The sequence below is a fragment of the Mustela nivalis genome (genome assembly GCF_964662115.1).
Source record: "Mustela nivalis genome assembly, chromosome: 7".
NCBI classification, from domain to species: Eukaryota; Metazoa; Chordata; class Mammalia; order Carnivora; family Mustelidae; genus Mustela; species Mustela nivalis.
Genome location: NC_139026.1, coordinates 114,037,598 through 114,063,817, shown reverse-complemented (window position 1 = coordinate 114,063,817; position 26,220 = coordinate 114,037,598).

Below are 26,220 nucleotides of genomic sequence, written 5' to 3'. Positions count from 1 at the left end.
TCAGAGGAGTTCTATAACATATTAGTTCTATAATGTATCTTCAGCCCCCAATTACCCGCTTTGATCTAAAGATAAGGATTTACAGTTAAGGTCCCATTTATGATTTGACTGGTAGGGTCTGAATCATTTTTACTATTGTTTTGACTATTACTTGAAACCTATAGTAGTACTTGGGATATGTGTTGTGTATTCTGTGAACATGTGCTATTTTTAGATTAGATAATTTCTGTCTCGAACCCCTGTTCATTTGTTTGTTTTTGTTTATTTGATAGTGGTTTCAGTAAATGGATATATCTGAAAAATTGCAAAGCCACTATTAAAATAAGTTATTATTATATATAGCATGGAATTGCACATTCCTCCTTTGAATCCGACAGAGCTTCACCATATCCTTAACAATTTGGGAAAAACATGCTATTATTTTTCTTTATAAAATTTCTTCTGTTAGGCTGTGATGGTTGTCATCAGCAGTAACTCCTCTGAAGGCTTTGTCAAAAGAGTTGAAAAAATTGGAAAGGTGTGTGAATGAAGCTGTTTGCTGAATATAAAGAAAAGAGCATTGAAGTACAATTCACACTCTTACTTCTCCTTCTATGCTTTCAGATGTTTGACATTTGAAAATTTTGCTTCTAGAAGAGATGCCCTATATAATTCTTACTTTAAGGAGCAAGTTGCTTTTATAATTTTTTTTATTATTCTACCATTCCAGTATTTCCATTTAAATTAAATTCAATATCATTTAAAAAAAAATCAAAAGTGCAGCCAGTATTCAATTCCTGGGCTAAATAATTTTAGAAAGCTTTGTGTTATTGAACCTACAGGGTTTTTCTATAGTTTTAACTCTTTCTTTCCGTGATTTTTTCCATTAGTCACGTAAGTGACTGCAATATAACAGACATTGAGGATAAAGAAGGACTGAATAGAACAATCCTTGGCCTCATGAAGTTGAGAATCTAGCAAGGGAGTCAAACAATTCAATCATTCAGAGACAATTTATTGAGTGCCTGGCCTAAGATGAGCACAACAAAACCCCAGCCCAGAGGAATCATTTTAATGGGAGAGATAGATAATAGGTAAGCCAACTTTAAAAAAAAAAAGTACTGATTTTTCTTTAATAGAGATGCATATTTGAACGAAATAAGCACATTTTAAAAAGAGCAGTGATTGAGAAGAGGTTTTTAAACTGAGTGGTCCAAAAGGGCCTCCCTGAAAAAGTCTGTTTTGAACAGATTTCTGAATATTATCAGCTAGGAAGCTGCGTAAAAATCTCAGGGATGGGTGATTTTTCCAGTCAAAACACTGTAAAGGCTCCAAAGTCACAATAGAGCTATAAGTTTCTCTAATAAAGTAACTTCTGACAAAGAATGAGAAGAAATAACTAACCCAGGTTTGAAAGAAAAGGGACAGACTTTCTATGGAATTCATATTTAATTAAAGCTCTAAAGGACAAAAATACAATAGAGCAAAATTCTGGTCACGCTGATATACCTAACGAAAGTTCATAAACAAGGTGTGGGTAGCAAAGAGTGTGTGGCAATGTTGGTAAGAACAGTGGGGAAGAGTCATCCCTGAACATGTTCTTAAATGAAGCAATTTTTGTGTGCACTTATAAAAACATATTTTATTTATGTAATATTATATAATCAGGTGCCTGCATTTTTCTTATTCTCCAACTAGTGTTATTTGGCAATTAATATTTTGTCAATCAATATTCCCCCATATCTGAATGTGTGGGCAGTGAGAGATGAGTTAGAGGCAAGGATGGTGAACACTCCCAACAACTGCAGACTACATATATCTTAAGCCATGATTTTCTTTGCAAAGGTCAACATTGATAATGTTGTAGTCATACCTCCGTGTACCAGGAAAGAAGTAGCATATTTCTTGAAAGACACAGCTATCAAAGCTCCATTGAGAAACTGTAAAGATGGACAAGCGATTTCCAAATTACATATCTGATAATGGACATCTACTCTGATTATTAAAAAATGAATAAAAATAAAAAACTTTACTAATAACCAAACAGAGTATCCAATTTTACATGTGAAGGAAATAATGGAAGAGACATGTCACCAAAAGTATATGGATGGCTTAGAGGCACATGACAAATTTCTCAAAATTTAGACATTAAAGAAATACAAATTAAAATTATAATGAGACATGCTTACGTATCTATTAGAATGGCTAAAATTATAAAGGCTAATTGTACTTGGTCTGAGCTAGATTGAGAAGCAACATAAAATCTAAACTGTTGTTGGCATATATCATGATACAACCACTTTGGAAAATAGTTTGAAAATTTTTTTAAATGCAAAATATGTTGCAGTTACACAAATAGCCATTTTACTTCTAGGCATTTAACTTTATCAGTGCACTTTGCATCCACCACCAATTGGCTGTTTGTCACAAACTGATTAAAGCAGAACTGTCAGGTGAGGAACTTCAAAGCCAAAGCATTAAGTGCTTTGAAAAACCAGCACCTGGGAGGATTTGTCTCAGCATCTGTGATTAGAAGGCAGCAAAAAGAGACTTTGGGGACACAGTTCACCCCTTCATGAAGCAGCCATTCAGAACTTTCTCCGAAGGGCTAATGCCTAATCTTCCAAAGACCAGCAAGAACAAGCTTATGGTCTGTTAAAATCAGATTTTTAAAAGATTTTTATTTATTTATTTGAGAGAGAGAGAGAGAGAGTGAGAGAGATAGCATGAGAGGGGAGAAGGTCAGAGGGAGAAGCGGACTCCCCATGAAGCTGGGAGCCTGATGCAGTCCTTGATCCTGGGACTCCAGAATCAAAATCAGTTTGATTGACTCAATACAGTCAGGGAGGACAGTCCTCAGGAGTCACAGAATGCTGGTTGCCATGAGGGAGGAGTCTTTTACAAAGTCTGGGCTCTCACAGAAGGAGTCTGAAGCACGTGTATGGAAAGCAGAGGTCAGTTCTGGATTAGAAGCTCTTTCTGAGGGGAAATGAGTAGAAGCAGGGATTAACCAGGACTTGGGCTCTGCTTTATTCAGTTCAAGTTGCTGCAACAAATGATGACAGACTGGGTGGCTGAAACAGCAAAACATGTACTATTCCTTGCAGTTCTAGAGACTGAGAAGTCCAAAAGCAAGATCCTGGGAGATCTGATATCTAGCAAGAGACTGCTTCATTATCTATAAATGCCCATATTTCTGTTGTAGACTTGCATGGATGACAGCTGGCAGAACAATCTCTCAGGTCGTTTCTCAGAAGTGCTTTTATCTCATTCACAAGTGTTCCAATCTCATGACCTCACCACCTCTCAAAGCCCATACCTCCTGATGGCACTCCTTGAGGGTCAGGGCTTCAACATCTGAATTGGGACAAGACACAAACATTCAGTCCATTAGCAAGTGTTGTCATGAGGACAGCGTAGCTTATCAACTGGGTATCCCCAGGAATCCATGGGACTAGCAAAGCAGAATCTGGGGGTGTCACTGGTAGGAAAGCAGGAGGTCTCCAAGAGACAGTCCTCATAGCATTTTACAGAGACAGCAGGACCCTTGAGAAACAATAGTTTCCGTGACCCATACACCAGCCTTTATCTATGCCTGTTCTCCCTGCTGGATTCACAGCTATTTCTTTTCCAGTACAAATGGATTTCCACTCTCTGAATCCTGATGATTTTTTGCTCTTTTGCAGTTAGTAGGTTGTCCCTCAGGATTCTGCATGTCTGCATTTGCAATCGTGGAAACTGCCAAAGGTCTAGATACCTGCATGGCAGAACCCGGCCTCTACCACTATTGCCCAAGGTAGGGACTCTGGTCCCTTGAGCGTCCTGTGCTGCTGTCAAAGGTCTGTGTGCATTGGCTTATTCTTTTTATTTTTTTAAAAGTAATTGCTTATACGTGTGTTTCATCATGCTCAAGTGGCCTTTCTGTGAAAAAGTGGCCAAGCTACACCTAGAAGTCACTGAAGAAAGTTCTAAGAACTCCTGGTTAGTATGAGGCTAGAGAGAGAGAGAAAGAGAGAAAAGAAATCTGCCTCTCTGCATTTTGCAAGTCCCTGGGCAAAATCTGTTGGCTGCGCACTCCTCACATGGAGATTCCAGGCAGGGAGACCCTCCTGAGCCTCATCTCCCTGAGTTCCTCTTCCAGGAGCAATCCCTAGTTTGAGACCAGGGTTAGCGAAAAAAGAGCAGCAAAGCAGGGTCCAGAAGGAAGGACTGCCACAGACCATGGAGCACCAGGGGGACAGGCTGGTACCTTCTCACGGTTGAGGTACAAATGGGCTCAGCTCAGCAGGTACAGGGGTGCCCTTGGCCCCTCTGGTGGGCTTTGCAGTGCCCCAATCTCAGGAAGAAAAAAGGCTGGCTCAGGTGACTTATTTTTGACTGGGAAGAAGCTGACAATAATGGAAATAAACAAGTAGGGAATGATGTTGGAAAGTTGGAGGGTTTGTCCTTTATATCTCAGCTTTCTCTCCTATCTTCCCTTGCTCTGTAGTGTGTTATCAAAGTTTTTGGCATGATATTCCTGTTCACTGATTAACTCTTGAGCTGTGTCTTTTTTGCTGTTCACTCTTCTGGTGAATTCTTTTACTGTAAAAAGTATCTTGCCCTTGCAAGGGCAATGGCAAGACCTGAGAAATCCCAGAGATTTCAGCTTGCCACCCAGAAGGAAACCAGGCTATTTGGAATGCTGGAAAGGGTTCAGAGTAGGGGAAATCGTCTTGGACATCTGAGACCACCACCACATTCAGCGGTCCACTGGACACAAACCCAGACCTTGATACTGATCCTGAACCATGCTCTCAACTCAGACCCCTGTGATCCTCACCACAGTGCTTTCAGATCAGTGCAGCCATGCCCATAGGCACAAACTCTTAAGCCTAGATTCTGTCCTGAGAGGTCTGTCCCCGACGGCCTGGCTCCAAAGCCTCAGAGATTGGGGACAGCGAGGAACACCATAGGACTCACCCTGCCACCCTGAAAGGAACCATGCCATTTGTAGCTCCAGAAAGGATTCAGAGGAACTGAAATCTGCATTCCTACCTCTGGACACCCCCATATTCAGCAGGCCACTGGATGCAAACCTGGAGCTTGACACTCACCCTGAACAAATCCCTCGACTGCCCCCTCCCCCAGAAAGATGGACAGAGTGCTGGCAGATCGGGCCTGCCATGTGGTGGGCCCTAACCATAACCTTTGGTTTAGTTCTCAGGATTCTGACCCCAAAGGCCTTGCAGTAGGTGCCCTACAATTTGGGGACACATGGGCAATCCCAGAGGACTCAGCCTGCCGCCCAGAAGGAAACTGTGCCATTTGGAACTCCGGAAAGGATTCAGAGGAGCAGAAATCTGCATGCCTAGCTGAGGACACACCCACACAGAGCTGACTCCTGGACACAAAGCCACAGCCAGACACTCACCCTCACCTCCACTGTCAACTCAGCCACCCAGACAGCTCTCCATGGGGTCTTCAGATCAGTCCTGCCATGTCCCTGGTTCCTAACACTAACCCTTGGATGGGTTCTGTAATGATGTCCTCATTTCAGGTTATGTGGTGGTTCTGCAGGACATTGTCCTGGTGTGGGATCAAACACACTGAAGCATCCCGTGTGAAGTGGCAAACATGGTAAAGAAATGACGGCTGGGGAATCTTAGTGTGGAGACAGCACGTATTTGTGCTGCTATAACAAGCTGACTGCACTTTGAAATCACCGCAGAGGAAATGACTCCTCCAAACATCCATGTTAGCACGACGACACGGAAGCAGAGAGAACATCAGACTTTGGGATGGTGGCCAAGCCCTCCCAAATCCAGGTCACCCAACATGGAGAGAACACATGTTAGCAAGAGACTCGTGGGAGGATTAAATCATGGGCCCCTGTATCTCAGGTGCAGTAGAAGCAGTGGATTTGGAATTTCAGTTTTTCCACAACGTTCCACCACAAGCTGGTTAGAACTGTCCAAAGCAGGAAGGGAAGCCCCAGTAAAGTGGACTGGGGAAGCCAGAAGGGGAGGCTGGAATGGGGCGCCTGGTGCTCAGTGCCCATTACAGACCCCACATTGCTATCCCCCACAGGAGAGACTCACCAATTCCAGGCCCCAAAAGGGAATCTGGAGGTTCATCTCCTGACTTTGTAGGAGCTTTGCAGCTCAGCTGGTGAGAATTCTCCATCACCCTGCCTTTCTCCAAGGGACTTTCCTTCAAGCACCCTTCCCAACTTCTTCCTCCTCCATGAAATAATGTTTCTCTCCTTTGTTTCTCGCACTTGCCTGTGATGGGACCTTAGCTTGCTCAGCCCAGACTGCCATTCTCTTCTCTTCCCAATTAAACCCATGCTGCTGGTCAAATAACTGGCAGATTGAGTTTAAGGCCAATTGAACTAATAAATTCAAGAACTTGCAAGGAACAAAATCAATATGCAGAAATTAGTGGCACTCCTACGTGCTCCGAAGGAACCATCAGAAAGAGACTATGGAGAACGATCTCATTTACACCTGCATAAAAGACAGCAAGATACCCGGGAGGCCCCTGAACCAAGAAGGTGACAGACCTGTCCTCTGACAGCCCAGCAACAATGATGACAGACAGGGAGGGGTACACACGGATATGGGGAGGCACTGTATCAGGGAAGAACCCACACTGGGAAAATACCTACTCTCCCCAAAACCGGCTACAGAGTCCTCACTCTGGCTCCAGAATTTCCGGACTCAGCACAAGCCTGGAGTGGGTGTGGACACAGGAAGGACCCCGCAGGGCTGAGTTGGGGAGAGCACAAGCACCGAAGCAGGCGGACGCTCCCTGACTGCAGACCATCTGAGGAGCCCCAGGAACAGAATCCGCGAGCACACAAACACAGACGAGGACCGAGGAGCACCCAAGCCCAGAAAGGGGGGACCCCACTGCCCCGCGCACAGCACAGCAGGAGGCCACGTCTCCTCACACAAAACGACGGAAGCCCCAGTGTCTACACAGGGCGCCCTTTCTCTGTGGGGTCCTGAGACCACGAACCCCTTGACAGTCCACTCAGGTGGCTTCTCCTCATCTCCTCCAGCATCTGGTCCTTAGGAGGTTGGACTGCTGCCAGTGTGGGCGCGTCCTCCACAACGGGTCCAGTCAGTGTGGATGCAGAGCCACACCCTCTTCAGCTTGTCCTCTCAGGGTGGGAGGCGCCCCACATTCTCCAGAAGTCTTCACAGTTGGTCCTGAAGAGGCGGGGCTCTGGTCCAAGCTGTGGCTTTGCAGCCTGGGCTCAGGGCAGAGCTGGTGTCTGGCGCCCTCTGCAGGCGGTGGAAGGCAGTGCAGGACTGTGGGAGCTCACCCTTCAGTGGAAGGTCCTGCTCCCTCCCAGGGTCCAGCTGAAGCCATTTCATTCCGGAACTTCAAGCTGCATGGAGCCCAATACCCCCCAACTTCCCCCCAAGTAGCTAAGGAACAATGAATTGGAAACAATGTGGAATTACAACAGTCCTTGACCCAAACAGTGTCACTGAACATGGCCCTGATGCAGACCCACACTCTGACCTCAACTTGGTCTCAAGCTTGGACCCTACCCTAATCCAAGACCCTAACCCTAGCCCCCGACCCAAACAATGTTCACAAGAATCAAGAGGTAGAAACTGCAAATATCCATCAATGGCAAGTGCATAAGCAAAGTGTGGTGAAGGGTTTGAATTTGGGTTCAGGTTCAGGTTTTAGTCAGAGTTCTAGATCAGGCTTTGGGTTTAGTGTTAGGGTGAGGATTTAGAGTGAAGAACAAGGGATCAGAGTTATAGTTTAGGGATTTAAGTTTATGATTTAGGCTTTAAGACTCAGGGCTTATGGGATAAAGTTCAAGTTCAAATTTGGGGTTTGACTTCATGCTGAGATTTGGGTTCAGGTTTCATGACTTGGAGGTCTGGTTTAGGGTTTGGGTTCGTGGTTCAGGGCTTGGATCCAGGGCTCAGGTACAGGCTTTGGGTTCCATTCCAGGTTTGGGATTCAGGGTTCTAGTTTGGGCTTTAAGGTCAGCTTAGGTTTCAGCGTTGGTAGGGGTTAAGGTTAGGTTTAGGGATGACACATTTTCTTCAGTTGTCATCATGGACAAAAAAATTCTATCTGAAGTTTCTAATTCAGAAATGTATTTCATCTGGGGGCGCCTGGGTGGCTCCGTGTGTTAAGCCTCTGCCTTGGGCTCAGGTCATGATCTCAGGGTCCTGGCATCAAGCCATTCATCAGGCTCTCTGCTTGGCGGGGAGCCTGCTTCCCCATCTTTCTCTCTGCCTGCCTCTCTGCCTACTTGTGATCTCTGTCTGTCAAATAAATAGAATTAGTAAAAGCTATTATATGATCTTTTACAAACCATTTCCTATCTTTGCATTCTCATGTGCCAAGACAGACAGGGATTATTTAAAACCCTGAAGAGAGGGCTCTTGCTTTTAAATTGCCTGTAATCTTTGTGTAATAGATTTATGATTGATGATAGATTTATTTAAAATATAACTATTTAAAATATTTACTCTCAGTAAACGATTTCAACCTATGCTCATTTAAGTAACTTGGTGCATAATCCCTTTTCTATTAAACCATAGTGCAAGGACCAATGCAGCGTTTCCAGGAGAACCCCAAGCTATTTTTCTAGAATGGCCGTATGCTTATATATGGCGTCCTGTTTTCACTCCCTTTGTGGAGCACCTACCCTGGAGGTCATGTAATAACCAATGACCAAAAAAACAAACAAAAAACCCAAACATCCAGGTCGAAGTGCCATCCCTGCCTGGAGTCGAGGAGACTGCTCAGACAGATCCCAGGAAGGCATCTCAGCCCAGGCCTGTGCTGGGGAAGCTGGTTCCTGTCTTTGGGCACAATCTGGAAGCCAGCAAACTGACCCAAGAGTGCAGCCGGCGTTTAGGACTGATGATCTTTTCGCAGCCAGGCTGCCAGTGGACACCCGCTCAGGGAGCCAGGCTAGGAGGCTGCCCAGCGCTGGCGCTGGCAATGTGGCAGCATGCCAGGGCTTCGCCCCGCACCCCAGACTGGGCTCTGGCCTCAGGAGTGAGTGGGCGGGGCCGGCGCAGTGAAGGGTCCTTGCTAATTTCCAAAGCTGGAAGTGAGCTCTCAGAGGACTCAGGAGGGAGGGAAGCGGGGTCCGGTCTGGGCGGCCGGGAGAAGGGGCTTTGCTAATTACCCAGGCGGGAAGGAGGGGCGCGCAGAGCCAGGCTGCTGTGCTGCAGCCCATTCGAGACTGCACGACCCACCATACTCGCTGCCCCTGTGCTCCCACGCTGCAGCCTAGCCCCTGAGGCCGCGGTGTCCCGTTCCAGATCCCGCTGCCTGCTGCCCCTCCCCACCCCATGGCTTCTCTGGAGGACCCTCTGCTCACAGGTAAAGTGACACCGTGACGCGCCCTCACCTGAAGCAGAAAACGGGGTCCAAGGGCGGGGCGTGGGGTGGTTGGGCCCAGCCTCCCGCCAACCCCAGGGCACCAGGACCACCCTGGATGCTGGGCCACACCCCTTCCGCAGGGGGTCAGGCCAGGACAGTGCCATAGGTGGTAACCCCGCCCCCCCCGCCAGCGGGCAGGCTAGCCCCCATAGTTTGGCACCCCCAAGCGATTTTCAGAGCCTCCTGCCATTCCCAGGGCACCCAGAACCCAGAGAGTGAGGCCTTGGGTGCTTTCTAGTGACAGATTCAAGGCAATTTTTCGACTTTGGGACTCAGAGATAACATAGTTTTCATTTGTGATTATTATTTTTGTGTGGGGGCCATAGCTTTTCTTTTGACCTATGGTTGTTTTCACTCCCGGTTCTGAAGAAGCCCCTAAATCCTAACCCTGTTGAGGACTCCGAAAGCTCTCAGAGCAGCAGTGCTTGGGGACATTGTGGACACATGTTTTGGTTTCTCCTCTGGTCTGCTTCTGTGGCAGCCCCGCTCTGTCCTCCTCAGACTTCAGAGCAATATCTGAACAAGTGGAGAAGCGACCAGGGGGTCAGGAAGGTGGCCACCGAAGAGTGACTTGTATGGAGGGTGGCTGAGCTAGCAGGTGAGCATGTTAGTCCAGCTCTGCCTGCATTCAGTATGGAGCTGAACAGGGGCCAGGGAAGGGGAGGAGGAGCAGAGAGCAGGGACAAAGGGACCAAAGAGGAGATTCAGGTGAAGGGAAGTAATGGGGAGGAAAGAGAAGAAACTCTAGAAGACAGGTATGTAGAAAGGAAAAGGGATGAAGTGGGCATTGGGAAAGGGCAACACCAAGGAAGGAGAGAGGGGAAGGAAAGAGGGAGGAAGAGAGGAAAGGGGAAAGGGAGAAGGGAGGAGTCAGCATGCCAGGGCTCCCCCTCCATCTGAAGAAGAGGTGGCTGGTCCAGCTTCTCAAACAGGGTGCTCACTCTTTGGTCCCAGTTTCTGCTCCCAGTGCTACTGGGCTTTGCAAGGAAGGCAGGCTGTCCCTTGGGACCTACTGGAGCCCAATGGAGCCCACAGGAGGGTGGGAGAGGTAAGATGCCACCGGGTCCTGTCCTGAGCTGCTCCCAGCCACCAGCCTCACCACATGGTGCAAGAGGGACCCCAGAACAAAGGAAGGAAACAGGCCCGCATGTCTGCTGGTGGCCCTGGGCACTTAGCTCATCGTAGTGAACCACACCGCCTCCTCAACCCACGCTTTCAAAGCCTCCTTCTTCGTTTCTGGTTTTCATGTCTGTAGGAACATGAGCCAGATCTAACTCATCTCCGACAGACAATTCTGAATCACCCCGTGTCAGATTTTTAAGAGTGGCTGTGATAGAGTAAGATAGCAATGCTCCAACAAATGGACTGTTTCCTCCCACTTGACCTCAACAGTCTTATACATTTGCTTAGCGAAAACATCTTGTCTCCTTCCATTAAGCTCATAACGTGGTCTAGTAGTATACATGCGCCTTCGTTAGATGCGAAGCGATACAGAGGTCCTTTTTTTTTTTTTTTAAATTTTACAAGGTAAAGTCAGTGAACACATCCAACTTGACGAATACGTCTCTAAAATGTCAATCCAGGCAAAGCTTTTTCTGCCTACAGTTTGGAGATTAGGTGGTGACATTTTTAAAATGCTTTAAGTCCCTCAGTGAGGCTCTTAGAAGCTAGCCAGGGCTTACTACGTGCCAGGCACTGTGTCAGGTGTTGGAGCTAAAGGGAAGGAGAGCTTGGAGGCTGGCTGGGGAGGGACATCCATGACACAACCACAGCTAGAAACGGAGGCCAGTGCTAGCAAAGAGAGAGCAGGCTGCATGGAGAGTGTGTACCATGGGGCTTGTGAGCTCACGAATAAGTGGGAGTAACAGGAGTGGGGAGATGGGGGAGAGAAGAGGGTCTTCCCATCAATGGGAATCACCTGTGCTTGGAGGCAGGTGGCCTGAGAGGTCTCCACAGGAAGAAGGAGGCAGTGTGGTTGAAGGGCAGAGAGATGGGGCAGAACAGGCATCAGTCAGTTGGAGGGGTATGAAGAGACTGATGGGAGGATTATGGGTGCCTTTGGAGGACTGAGAATTTGTTAGAAGATCAGTGCAGATTTCTATGGAGACAAATGCCAGGAACTGATAGGTCTTTGAAAGGTCACTCTGGCTGCCTTTTGACAAAGGGGTTGGTAAAAGGCACTTGCAGGTGTGAACACACCAGGTGGGAGGTGAGTGCAGGAAATCAGGTGAGGGAGCATGGGAACTTGATCCGGGGGTATATAAGGGAGAATAGCCTTTAAGGAGTTCCACAAATTGGCACCAGCTGTGGCTTCATTACAGAGCTGGAAGGGGGAGGTGGGTGTGTCCTGGAGGTTACAGAAATTACATGAGAAAGGGAAGTCTTTTTAGATCTCTTTTTCAACTAGAGGAACTCTCACCTTATTGATAGAATTCCAGAGTGGGAACCTATGATATGAGGACATCTTTGAAAAGTCTGAATATGTTCTTCGACATCTTTGCAAGTGACAAGGAGACATTGGCCTTAGGAGGCCTTGGCCCTCTTTGTAGCCAGAAAGATTTCACCTACAGATTTGGGTTCTCCCTTTTAAAGTCAAGGAGTCAGTCCTTTCAAATTACACCTCCTATCATTTTACCCTCTCATCATACCTCACGTGCTGGCATCTCCAAGACCCTCTGTTCCAGGTTGAGAGTATCCACTTTGGCCGGGCTGGTCTTGCCAAGAACACCTCCACAGGAAATCTACAGCCTGCAGTGCTATTAATAACATCATCTAAGACTGTGTTTGCTGCCCTCATGGCCTCTTCCCACCATGACTCACTGAAGCTTTTTACACATTGTATCCATTAAGCTATAGTTCCCAAAGCTCATCTTCTCTAGTGCCATTAGTTTTTAGGGGACCAGGCAAACCTTAAACTTGTCCCCCTTAATTGGATCCCTGTGCCCCCACAATCTCTTTGAATGCCTTTCACCATGATCCTTGAATGAGATCTGAGACCACTGCTGGTACCTAACACTTCTTGGCACCTTGTCTGCTAGGTTCTTGGAAGAGGAGGTGGCTATGGAGGTGAGTGGGAATGGGAGTGGGAGGATTTCTCCCTTCACTTCCCTTTTTGTGTTTTCAAATAATGGGTTTTGAGGGGGAGGGAAAGGTTAACCAGACCATTTATTTTCCATCTCCCATCGATAAAATGTTCACCACTCCCCACTGGAAGAATTTAGATCTTTCGTTTGAGTCTCCAGGAAAATCTCCCAAACTCAGACCACCACCATGTGGATTCAGCCATCTTCTGATTCACCTTCAGATTGTCTCCTCCTAACTGCTCAAGCCACAGGTTAAGGGCGAAATGTTCAATGCCCAAGCAATATAGTGGGGAACACGTTTATCTAAGCAATTATATGCAGCTCTGTATCTGCATACAGGGGGTCTCTCCCAAGACTTTCCAACCTCAGCAAAAGAAGACAAAGCCGCAGCAGTCTGGGGTATATATCATTCATTCATTCCTGTGTTCAACACTCATGGCGGATCCCCACCAAGACAGTGGGAGAGCAAGGACTGGAGAAATCCTGGAAGCTGAAGTCTGAGGAGGATGTCAAATTCAAGTCAGAGATGAAAGAAACATCTGGACTTGGTCCTCAGGTACATGCAGTATTCTGAACTGAAGCTAGAACCAGAGACCATTCTAATGAAAGGCCTCTACAGGTGGGCTCTCACAGGTGGGCTCCAACTCAGTTTCGTGTATATTCATTCATGAAATAGCTCTTTGGGTCAACATGCAGAAGAAAACCATTTCAGAAAACTGACAATGAGGAGAGGAAAGGGAAGCCAGAAGGCTTGTGAATGGGGAGAAAGGAGGAGCCAGGGCAGAAAACCAAGAATCCCTCCCTGCCCTCCTTGCTGCCAGGGAGGTCTGAGGGACTAGTTTCCACCTGGGATCCCAAGTCCAGAACAAAAGCAGCGGGGCCACCGCGGGGGAGGGAAGGGGGTCCTCAGCACAGGCACATGGGGCTTCGGAAAGATGGGGGCTAGCGTGCCTGCTGGCGGGGGGGCACCTTGCAAGGCGCTGTCCCCAGCCCGACCCCATGAGGACCCGGGTTTGGCGCAGCGCCCGGGGTGGTCCCTGTGCCCTGGGGTTCGCGGGAGGCTGGGCCTCCACAACCCCCCTCTCCGCCCCCAGGTCGGGTCCGTGCTTTCTGCTCCAGGTGAGGGCGCGGCGCGGTGTCACTTTACCTGTGTGCAGAGGGTGGTCCAGAGAAGCCTTGGGGCGGGGAGGGGCAGCAGGCAGCAGGAGCGGGACAGCGAGGCCTCACACGGGAGCGCATGGGCGGCGAGACCGGTGGGTCCTGCAGTCTCGACTGGGCCGCAGCACAGCACCGCGGCGCTGCCCACCCGTCCTCCGCCAGCCCCTCCACCTCCTCCCAGACTCTCAGCCACATCCTCTGTGAGCTCACTTCCAGCTTAGGCAATTAGCAAAGCGCCTTCTCCTCGCCGCCTTCGACCCGCCCCCGCCCCCCTCCCTCCTGAGTCCTCCGCGAGCTCACTTTTTGCTTTGGCAATTAGCAAAGCCCCTTCTCTGCGCCGCCCACGCCCCCCTCCCTCCTGAGGCCCCGCCCTGGCTGGGGCGAGGGGGAAGCCCCGGGGGCTGCAAGCGTTGCCAGCGCTGGCGCTGGGCAGCCTCCTAGCCTGGCTCCTTGAGCGGGTGTCCACCCGCGGCCTGGCTGCAAAAAGAGCATCAGTCCTGTTAACCCTGGCTGCACTCTCCCGTCAGTTTGCTGGCTTCCAGATTGCGCCCAAAGCCAGGAACCAGCTTCCCCAGCACAGGCCTGGGCTGAGATGCCTGCCCAGGATCTGTTTGAGCAGTCCACTCATCTCCAGGCAGGGATGGCACTTCCACATGGATGTTTGGGGGTTTTTTTATTGTTTTTTGGTCATTGGTTATTATTACATGACCTCCAGGGTAGGTGCTCCACAAAGGGAGTGAAAACAGGATGCATGATATACCCCTCACCTCCCATGCTGTCTTTCTCTTAAATAATAAGCACTGCCGAACTATCTGAGATTCTGTACCTTCTCTCCAGCCATGAACCTATCACTGTCTTTAACTCTTGAAAACTTCATTAGACAAATTAATGTGGTGAAGGAAGCAATATGAGAAAGCCTATTAATCTGATGAGCATGGAACTGAACAAACCCTATAGATACTTTCCCTTTGATTTCTAGCCTATCAATACCTACAGTGAGTCACATACACTCAAGATTATTGTTTTTATTGTATACTTCATATATTCATTAATTTTGGACTCGTTATCATTTTGTTGAAGTGTTAAACTATGGTAATAAACAAACTTTTAATTAACTTTTCCTCCTATGATACAAATATAACTTGAACTTGAGCTTTAGCTAATGTTATGTTCTAAAATTGCCAAAACAAAATGATCAAGGTTTCTAGATTATTTACTGTATTTTCTACTATATAATATTGTTCTATCTCTTCTGTATAAAGAAAATGAATGCTTGGGGCTCTTGGGTGGCTCAGTGCATTAAAGCCTCTGCCTTCTGCTCAGGTCATGATCCCAGAGTCCTGGGATAGAGCCCCACAACAGGCTCTCTGCTCAGCAGGTACTCTGCTTCCCTTCCTTACTCTCTGCCTGCCTCTCTGTCTACTCGTGATCTCTGTCTGTCAAATAAATAAATAAAATCTTTAAAAAAAGAAAATGAATGCTTGATAACTAAATGAATGCTTTACTGAACAAATTAAATATGGCAATAGCATTTTATTTTATCATGCTTCACATATTAAACAATAATATTATATCACTAGTCTCCAAATAATCTACTCGCATAGTCATTTGGAAGCTTTTAGCAAAAGAATTCTTCCTCCTGATTGTAGTATAAAAGCCACAGAAATATACAGAAGACTCCTAGGATAGAAAGTTAAATCCAGTTATCCGTGATGCCTTGAGTAGGACCTGACCTATGTATGTCCTGGGATGCACTAGTAACTGTTACATGTGATAGGATTATATTTAATATATACAGTTTCATTTACTTCACAAAGGACATATAAATTTGAGAATAAAATATTGGATGAATCTATAAAGTCTATATTTATTTGTAACTAATGTGGTAGAATTAAGATGTTAATTTGAAAAAAAATTCATTGAACACATACACATATTCAATTGTTTTTATATATATAAACAGCATTATTTATTTATTTAAATAAATGCATTGTCAGTAAAATCCATTTACTTATCAATCATAAGGGTAATTTTAAGTACTAAGAATAAGAAATATGTGAAAAGATAAGTGTTCAAGAGTGCAGTTTGTGGTAATTAATACAATATGATAGGCTCATAAAAAAGATATATTACTTGAACTTAAAAGCTTCTATAATTAAGCGATGACCACTTGAAATTTGTAATTAGTCATGCTGCAGTTTTTCCTTGCACTAATTGCCCTTCCCCAGAAGTTCATTAAGAATTTCTGTGAATGTCCTTATGTTTAATCTCATTCATAGATTCCACTGCTGCTCATAAAACAAAGCCAAAAAGAGAGGTAACTCTATGTGGCACTCCATCCACAAGCAATACATTCATAAATAATTAAAATCTCTCTACTTCATTTGTTACCCATTCAGCTAATAATTTAAATGAGTAACTGAGGCCATTTTATCAGCACTTTTAATAGAATGCGACTCAGAAACTTCACAGTGTTATTTAAGAAGAAATGCTCACGTGTTAAGGTTTTTATTTTTTTTAAATCAACAAAATAATTTTCAAATATTAAAAGCAAATGTCTCCTTTTCCTCCAAGTTTCCTTGCTATGTCAAAGTTACAAATAAATACATTAAAATCGTATTTTGAGTAGTAGATAAAAACAAAAGTTTTGAAACTGTGGGTTGAGTGTCTGGGTTAACTTGTATAAATATGTGAACTCAATGTATTTAGACTTTATTAGATTTTTTTTTTAGACTATTTAAAAATACATGCTCAGATAATGACAACATTATTTTATTCATTTTAATAAATTAATTAATTTATTTAATTATGTTTAGATATTTATTTATTAAATTAATGATTTAATATTTAATAATCTAAATTTGAAATATTTTAAATTCTAAAAATATTTATTTAATTAAATTGATATATTTAATATAAATATTTAATAAATTATTGAATCATTATTATAATTATGCAATACATTATGTATTGTGTAATAATTGCATTTTAATAAATAAATAAATGTATTATTTACATTATTTTATTTTATTTTATTTAGTTGACAAAGAGAGGGAGAACGCAAGCAAAGGGAGCTGCAGGCAGAAGGAGAGGGAGAAGTAGGCTCCCAGCTGAGTAGAAAGTTCAACCTGGGGTTCCATCCCACGACCTTGGGATCACCACCTGAGTCGAAGGCAGATGCTTAAGTGACTGAGCCATCCAGATGCCCAAGGCTTTGTATTCTTCGCTTCTAAATATTGATGCTCCTTCATCTCTGGAGTTAGTAAATTGATGTTGAGAATTCATATCAAAGAATTGATAGTAGCTGTTAAACAGAAACATATAATTTAAGGGGAAAAAAAGAGCAGAAGGAAGAGAAAGGCCAAAAGTCAAAAGCACATTAATATAAAATTTAATTAGATAAAAAAGCTGATATTCCTGAAGGGGGCTAATAAAAGAGCTGCAAAGAGCTGATAGGATTAGGAAAATTGTCCACTCCTGGTCATTTCATAATTTTAAACTATTCCTTATTAATAAATATACTTAGTTCCAGAAACACAATCACATAAGAACATTTCCACCAAGTTTCCTCTAACAGCATTTACAAATTAGACGTTCAAACAATGCAGTTCATTACATGTTGCATCTGTATCTTAAAGTTTAAACACTTTCTGTGACACATTTTCTAACAATTAAAATTAATATATATATATATACATAGATATATATACATATATATCTATGTATATATATATATACCTTATCCCTAAATGGAAAAAATATATATAGAGAGAGAGAAACCTCATCCCTAAATGAAACCTTTCTTTGTTTATTAGCTTAAATAGGTAAATTAGCAGCAACAACAACAACAAACAGCTAATATTATAGAGGTAGGAACAATTGACCTTTTCATTCATTGCTATTTTCTAAAAATTCCTATTTTATTTTTTTCTCAAGTCTGTCATAATAATTTTCTAAATCTCCTGCCTTTTTCAATTTTTTTCTTTTAGTGGAAATCTCTATTTCATATTTATTTTCTCTTTCTCCACTCTTTGCTCTAATAATTCAATGTATTATTAGATTTTCTGTTTTTCTCTTTATCCAGATATATCTTTTCTTTCTTTCTTTCTTTTTTAAATAATTTGATTTGCTGGCATTTTACATCAGTACATGCTTTCTTATGGATGTTAGAAATGTCTGTGGAACTACTAGAAGAATAAACTTTTTTACCTTTAAGAAGTTTACAGTCTAGAGTGCCTGGGTGGCTCAGTTGGTTAAGTGTCTTCCTTCAGCTTAGGTCATGATGCCAGGGTACTAGGATCCAGTCCTGCATCAGCTGCCTGCTCAGCAAGGAGTCTGGTTCTTCCTCTCCCTCTGCCCCTCCCTCTCTCTCTCTAATAAATAAATAAAATCTTTAAAAAAAAGACTTACTGAAATCTGAGACTGAATTACTAAATTCAGTCTTAATAGAAGACAGCTAAACAAAGCAATGATCACAACTGGAAAATTTAGCGAGATCATGGTTTAACATTTTTGGTTGACACAGGACCTCTTTCAGTAACAACTTTCCCTAAATATCAATTTCTTTTTAAGGCAAAAAATTTTGACAAGAAATCCAGATCCTTCTGATCATTTTCATATCAATTTAAGGTGACATCCTCAGAGTATATAATCAAATATGTAATTGTTCTATCTGTTGCCTTGTATATTGCCTGTATCTTTTTCAGACTCAAAGTTCCATTGAGGTAGAGTTTGTTTTTTTTTTAAAGCAGAGATTTTTAAAGTGTTTGATATATACAAGATGCTTAATAAGTGTTTACAAAGCCTATGTATTACAGAAGCCTTAAACAGGCTTTCAAATAATGTAGGTGATATTAGTGGTCATATCAAACAATTTTTCGGTTTCAGTCATGTAAATAACTACATTTCTCAGAGACAGAGAAACATACAAATGGTCTGGGTCCAGTAGGATAATGCTAGCATGTGTTGTAAATTCTCTTATATGACCTTATTCTTGCAAGAATTGGTTATGTGGCAGAAAAAAAGGTATCACTATCTTATACTTTATTATTTAAAGAGATTTATGGAAGTCTTAATTTCTTACACTACCCCTTTGTTTCAGTGGACCCAATTTCCGTGGTAATGGTGAGAGGAAAGTAGGCAATATAGGTAGCAGCAAAAATCTCCTACAAGGCACTATAAAATAAGGCTTGTTCTAGATCATGGTTCTGTCCAAAGGGGAATGTTAAAGGGTAGAATGGATGATGGATGCATTGTAGACTTATAACTTTAAGATTAATACTGTTATGCGCCAATAATGGGTCTATGATTAAAGGAGCGAGACTGATGTAAAGCAAAGGTCAAGCAAAGCTTTATTTCATGCCAAGCATCAAGAATCTAACCGAACGTTCGAACGTTCGGGGCCACACCTCTTATGAGAGAAGGCAACCCTTTGCTGTTTCACAGTCTAGCTTTTAAGGGCAAAGGCCATGCAGTCAGGCCTGGCTACGCACAGGTGACCAATGAGATTTTAACACACACAGGAAACTCCACAGTGAGGCTAGGTGACCAATTGAGGTTCAATTTACCCTAGTATAGACATTTGACCAGCCTATTACACCTTGATTAGGATTAGTGCCAAAAAGGTTCCCAAAGGGCAGAGGAGTGGGACATACTCCTTAGTATCTAGGGAGACAATATGCAAACACCGCCCCCCCTCTCGCTGATTGATGTCTCCACCTGGCCTGACCCACCCTTGTATATGGGCTTTGTTACCTGGAGCTGATTTCCAGGACTTGTTTTTAAGTGAATCCTCTGGGGAAAGGGGAGCAAGGACAGTTTAAGGGTTAACCTCAATGAAAGACTCTTGCTAAAATATAAAAATATAAAATAGGTCCTTACATTACAACAACTCAGTAGGGAAAGTCCCAGTGTGGTGATAAAAGAAGTGAGGTAACTTGCATTACACATTTTTTTTTAAAACGTGTAAGTTGTATTTTTCCGTCCCATGACATCATACTTTATCTTCATCTCTGTCTACTAGTTTAAAACTAGTTAAACAAACTCAACAATTTTTTAAAAAATATTTTATTTATTTATTTAAGAGCAAAAGCCAGAGAGAGAGAGAGAGAGCATGAGCAATATGGGGCTGGATCCCAGGACTCTTGAGATCATGATCTGAGCCAAAGGCAGACACTTAACTGACTAAGCAAATGAGACTCCCACAAACTCAACAATTTTATAAAATTTTTATTTGTTGGGGTGCCTGGCTGGAACAGTCAGTAAAATATGTAAATCTTGATCTTGGGGTTGTATGTTTGAAATCCACCTTGGGTGTAGAGGTTTTATTTAAAAATAAAATCTTTAAAAAAATTTTTTTCATTTTTTTATTTAAGCCATTGTATGGCAGTGTTGATCACTATATTGTACACCTGAAACTAATATTAACCTTATTTTAACTAATTACAATTTAAATAAAAACTTTAAAAATAAAATAAAAATAATAATCATAAAAATAAAAAAGAGGAAAAATTATTTGGCAGGCAATTTTCTTAATTGCATTATTATTTATTTTTATCATAGTCTGTGTGTGTCGGTGGGAAGTGGCTGGTATTACAGTGAGTTCCATATCTGTGTTACACTGTGGTCCATGTCTGTAGTCAGTCTTTTTTTTCTTTTAGTTTATTTTCAGGGATCCAAAATTCATTGTTTATGCACCACACCCAGTGCTTCATGTAAAAAATTCCCTCCTTAATACCCACCACTGGGCTCACCCAACCACCTGCCACCCTCCTCTTCAAAACCCTCAGTTTGTTTCTCAGAGTCCACAGTCTCTCATGGTTTGTCTCTCCCTCCGATTTCCCCCAGCACACTTCTCTCCATCTCCCAGTGTCCTCCACGTTATTCCTTATGTATTGAGTCTTATAAAAACTTTTATTTCTTTCCCTATTCTGCTTTGCATATGCTTACCTTAGATGTTAAAATGTTATAAACCTCTCCTGCCTGGTCCATTTTCTCTCTCTTCTCTCATGATTTCTCATGCTCTCCCTGCCAACCCCACATGCCTTACAATATCTGGATATGACTAATTTCTTCCTGAGCTACTTTATTCTACTCTGCCATATGGTTGCCCTTCCCTCTTCTGTACCATAACTTCTATCCCCTGCATTTGTGCTTTAACAATACCTAATTCTTTTCACTGCATCTGTATCTTTGAGGTCAATACTCAGTAGTGCAATTGCTGGGTCATAGGCTAGCTCTATTTTACTGGAAAGAAGGGCCATATTCACCCCAGTGTTCATAGCAGCAATGTCCACAATAGCCATTCTGTTGAAAGAGCCAAGATCCCCTTCAACAGACAAAAGGATCAAGAAGATGTGATCCAAGGATACAATGGAATATCACTCAGCCATCAGAAAGGATGAATACCCAACTTTTGCATCAGCATGGATGGGACTGGAGGAGATTATGTTAAGTGAAATAAGTCAAGCAGTGAAAGTCAATCATCATATGGTTTCACTTATTTGTGGAACCTAAGGAATAGCATGGAGGACATTAGGAGAAGGAAAGGAAAAATGAAGTGGGGGGATTGGAGGGGGAAATAAAACATGAAAATCTATGGACTCCAAGAAACAAACTGAGGGTTTTAAAGATGAGAAGGATGTGGGGATGGGTGAGCCTGGTGATGGGTATTAAGGAGGGCACATATTGCATGGGGCACTGGGTGTTTTACACAAACAATGAATCATGGAACACTACTTCAAAAACTATTGATGTATTGTATGGTAACTAACATAACATAATTAAAAAAAAAAAAGGAGGGGGACAATACCTAACACTCAATCTTTGCTAGTTTCTTGTTTACCTCCTTTTAAGAGTAAGCTCATTAGTGTTTTTTGTTTGTTTGTTTGTTTGTTTGTTTTTGTCTCAACTAAAAGAAGAAAAATAATACACATTATTTTGAAAACTTTTTGAACAGTGTACAAAAGTTAGTCAAGTCCACAATGTCTCATCTCTTCTTCCTCCTAACATGGCTAAGTTGAAAAACCATTTATCTGGGAAAAGATCATTCTCCTGCCACCTTGTGTAAGATTTTGGCTTTAGCTTAGATTATCCTTTCTTTCCTTTTCTGAAAATAAGTTGAAAATATTAATAGCCTCAGTTTCTTCTTCCAAAATATGACTGCTTCTTTACCAAGTGCAAAAGCAACCCATTTTGACCATAGTAAACAGCTTGGACCTACTTTTTTTGGCTCACTGTTTTAGTGAGACAAGTGGAGTGAAGATGACACACCATTTCCAAATGTATTAATAATTGGTAGACCATACTTCTAAATTGAAGTTTTGTTGCCATTAAACTACGACCAGACTCGCTATAATTACAGAGGTAAATTCTTTATATTTACTATATTTGAAATTACCATATAATACCAAAATAAAATTATGATTATGTGAAGAGTCTGTAATATTAAGAAGATGACTTTGAAATGATTGCTTATCTAAATGAAATTTCCCATTTTATAATCTTGTATAAGCTTTCGTTGTCATTTCCTATTTAAAATCTATTAGAAGGCACTCTTATTTTCCCTTAAGTGGGAAGTCAAATGTGGAACAAATTCATCCCAAAGGAACTGATACTATATTCCACTGAAGACCAGGTGGCTTCCATGTGGCATTTTGCCTCTTGCATATTGTTCATCTCCTACAACAAATGGGGGTATGCTCTTTAGTAAACTAATTCAACTCAATTAGAGACATTGTCTTCAAGGGATAACATCATAGAGACTAGAATCAGAATCATACTTTTGGAAAAAGTATGATTTTTGTTTTGTTTTGTTTTAAGATTTTATTTATTTATTTGACAGACAGAGACCACAAGTAGGCAAAGAGGCAGAGAGAGGGGGTGGGGAAGCAGGCTCTCTGCTGAACAGAGAGCCTGATGCAGAGCTCGATCCCAGGACCCTGAGATCATGGCCTGAACCGAAGGCAGAGGCTTAACCCACTGAGCTACCCAGGTGCCCCTGGGCCCAGGTTTTGATGGCTTCTTTCCTCAATCTTATAAAACCTATTTGAACTCTACTGGATGCCAGAACTTCTTAAAAATATTTGGTCCCTTGTAATTTTAACCTTCCAGTATTCAATGCACCTGATCCATGTAATATCCTATAGTATTTTTGTCAAATGAAGACTCTCAAAGTGTGTTTCTTGGGAGACACTTTTCAATTGGTTGCTTACATTTCTGCATTTATTATTTGTTCTAGGCCATCCTTTGAAGATGGTTGTATTGAATAGACTTGGAAGACAGAAATAGTATCTTTTTTTTTTAACTTAACCTGTTGTGTTTGCAAATATTTTCTGCCTCTGTTTTGATTCTTCTTGTGGGAACTGAGGCTCAGAACTGATATATAACTCCCACCCCTACACACACACACACACACACACACACACACAAACACACACACACACACACACACACACACACACACAAATACTGTTAATATTCTGGCTACCTCTATTGCTGTGAATAATAAACTATATTATTTCTGAACCATTAGTCTGCGTCTTCTATCAACACCCAAGAAACTACGGCAGACTCATACACCAGCTTTCAAATAAGGGAAAATAATCTCAGATGCTTTATATTTTTTGATAGTGTTACCTACTTCTGAACATATGACTGAACACATATAAAGCTGGAGCCATGACCATTTAGAGCTTCTTCTGTGGAAGAACTATGCATTCACTAGTAAACAAAAGTAGTTTCATCTTTTTTTTTTTTTTCCTCCTGGACATCATTTCCTCTCTCACACTGTTGCTCAAATTGGATGGAGTCTAAGGTCCTTTGAGGAAATTTTTGTTTAATGACTCAAAATAAAATAGGAAGAGTCTAAAGTGCTAAAAATAATTCTAGATAAAAGGTATAAGATCATGCCAGAAAGGATAGTAATTTTATCTAACAACTGCCTGTTCACCCCTTATTTGTTCATTAACGAATCTCCAAATTCCTGACTAAATCCCTTTTGTAAGCCAGAATGTGAGCTAAAAACTGGGATTTTAAAAAATTTTCATTTGAAATCCAGTTAGTTAACATATATGGTTGTATTAGTTTCATGTGTACAATATAACATATAGCACTCAGTGCTCATCATGACAAGTGCTCTAATTAACCGCCATCACTTACTTAATCCATCACTCCTTTCAGATCCCCTCAAGTAACCATCAGTTTGTTCTCCGTAGTGAAATGTCTGTTTCTTGCTTTGTTTCTCTTTCTATGTCTTATTATTTCCCCTTTGCTTGTTTGTTTTGTTTCTTTTATTCCATATATGAGTAAAGGTATTTGTCTTTCTCTGACTGACTTATTTCACTTTTAGCATTATACTGTCTAGTTCCAACCATGTTATTGCAAATGGCAAGATTTCAGTCTTTTTTTATGGCAGAATAATATTCCATTGTATATACATACCACTTATTCTTTATTTATTCATCAATTGATGGATACTTGGGCGCTTTCCATATCTTAGCATTATAAATAATGCTGCTATAAACATAGGGGTGCTAGCATCCCTTTGAATAAGTTTTCTTATATTCATTGGGTAAATACACACCAACAGGATTGTTGGATCACAAAGGACTTCTATTTTTAAATTTTATGGAAATTCCATACTGTTTTCAAATATGGCTGTATCAGTTTGCATCACCACCAACAGTTCACAATTGTTACTTTTTCTTTTTTTTTTAAGATTTTATTCATTTGACAGAGAGAGATCACAAGTAGAGAGAGAGAGAGGAGGGAGCAGGCTCCATGCCTGGCAGAGAGCCCAATGTGGGACTTGATCCCAGGACCCTGAGATCATGACCTGAGCTGAAGGCAGAGGCTTAACCCACTGAGCCACCCAGGCAGCCCCCACAAGTGTTACTTTTTCACATCCTCTCCAACACCTTTTGTTTCTTGTAGTGTTGATTTTAGCCATTCTGACAGGTGTGAGGTGGTATCTCTTTCTAGTTTTGCTTTGCAATTTCCTGATGATACATGATGATGGACATCTTTTCATGTATCTACTGAACATTTGAAAGTGTTCTTTGGGGAAACACTTGTTCATGTCTTCTATCCATGTTTTTATTGGATTATTTGTTTTTGGATGTTGACTAAAAACTGGATATTAAGTAACACACAAGACAGGTTTCCTTGAGCTTAAATTTTATTTGCATGAGTATCATTAACAGGAAAAAATATGCATATGTGTATGTACAAGTGTGTTTATGTATACATCTATCTATCTATCCTCTATCCCCTGTCTTCTAATTGTGGTAAATCCTGTAAGGTGGGGAATGGGATAGTCTGAAGAAATATGCTTCTGGATATGCTGGGTAAGCAAATTTAATTGCACTCAGATGCATTGGATATAAGTGAATCACTCAAATGAGTTATTTAATATTATATAGAAACAAATTAAAAGTTTATGTAGTTGAAAATAATAGGTAGTTAAAATAATTTTTTTGTTTGTTGTTTTTGTGTCTTTTTTTGTTTATATATACTATGGTGTGAATGTTTATGTCTTCCAAAATCATATTATGAAATCTAACTCTGTAAGTGCTAGTATTAAAACATAGGGGCCTTTGGGAGGTGATTAGGTCATAAGTGGGATTACAGTCCTTTTAAAGGAGACCCCAGAGAGTTCTCTTGCTTCATTCATCATGTACGTTTACAGTGAGAAGATAGCCATCTATGAGGAAGTGGGCTCTCCCTGGATCTGCCCATTCCTTAATTTTGACCTTCTTTGTTCTGGAACTGTGAGAAATAAATTCCTGTTCTTTATAAGCTATTAAGTCTATATCATGTCCGTTATAGCAGCCTGCATGCAGAAGGAAACTATGACCTAAAATGAGAGCAATAAATATAAAGTTTCAGTAAAGTCAGTTGGTACAATGTTTTTTTTTACTTAGAGAAGACATGCTGCTTCATGTTAAACCTTGATATTGTATATGTTTCTTGAAGGGCCACTTCTTACTCCTTTGTGTGTTTTCCACAAAGTCCAGGATGATGCCTTACATAAAGGTAATATTTTATAAATACTGTTGGAAATATATACTTCTCTAAAATCTTATTTTGCCTACAGATTACTTGGATCCACTTTGCCTTGTGTAGAATATTTGAAATATATTAAGAACAGAATGTCTCTCTAAATAACATTTAGAATCATCATTAGTTTATGACTCCTGACTTATTTGTTTATGCAGTGATACTTACTGCAAGGACACTGAAGTTTGTAATATAATTTTGAATTAATCACCAAGCTAGTTTATTTTAACTTATGAAAATATAATTTCTCATGTTGGTTTAATTCTGCTCTTATGTTATGGTCATGACATTTTCATTAAAATAAAGTAGAAAATAGAAGTAAATAATAAATGAAAAATAAAAAATAATAAATAAAAAAATAAAAGTAAAACTCTTGTGAAATGTTAAACTTTTCTTACTTATTTTGTTTTGCTTTTCCTCTACCATGCTGGCAAAGCTGTATGTTGCAGATAGGTACAATTTTATAGGTGCTAGGTTTGTTACTTTTGCTAAAATTTTCAAAATATAAGGAGTTGAATAGTCATGGATT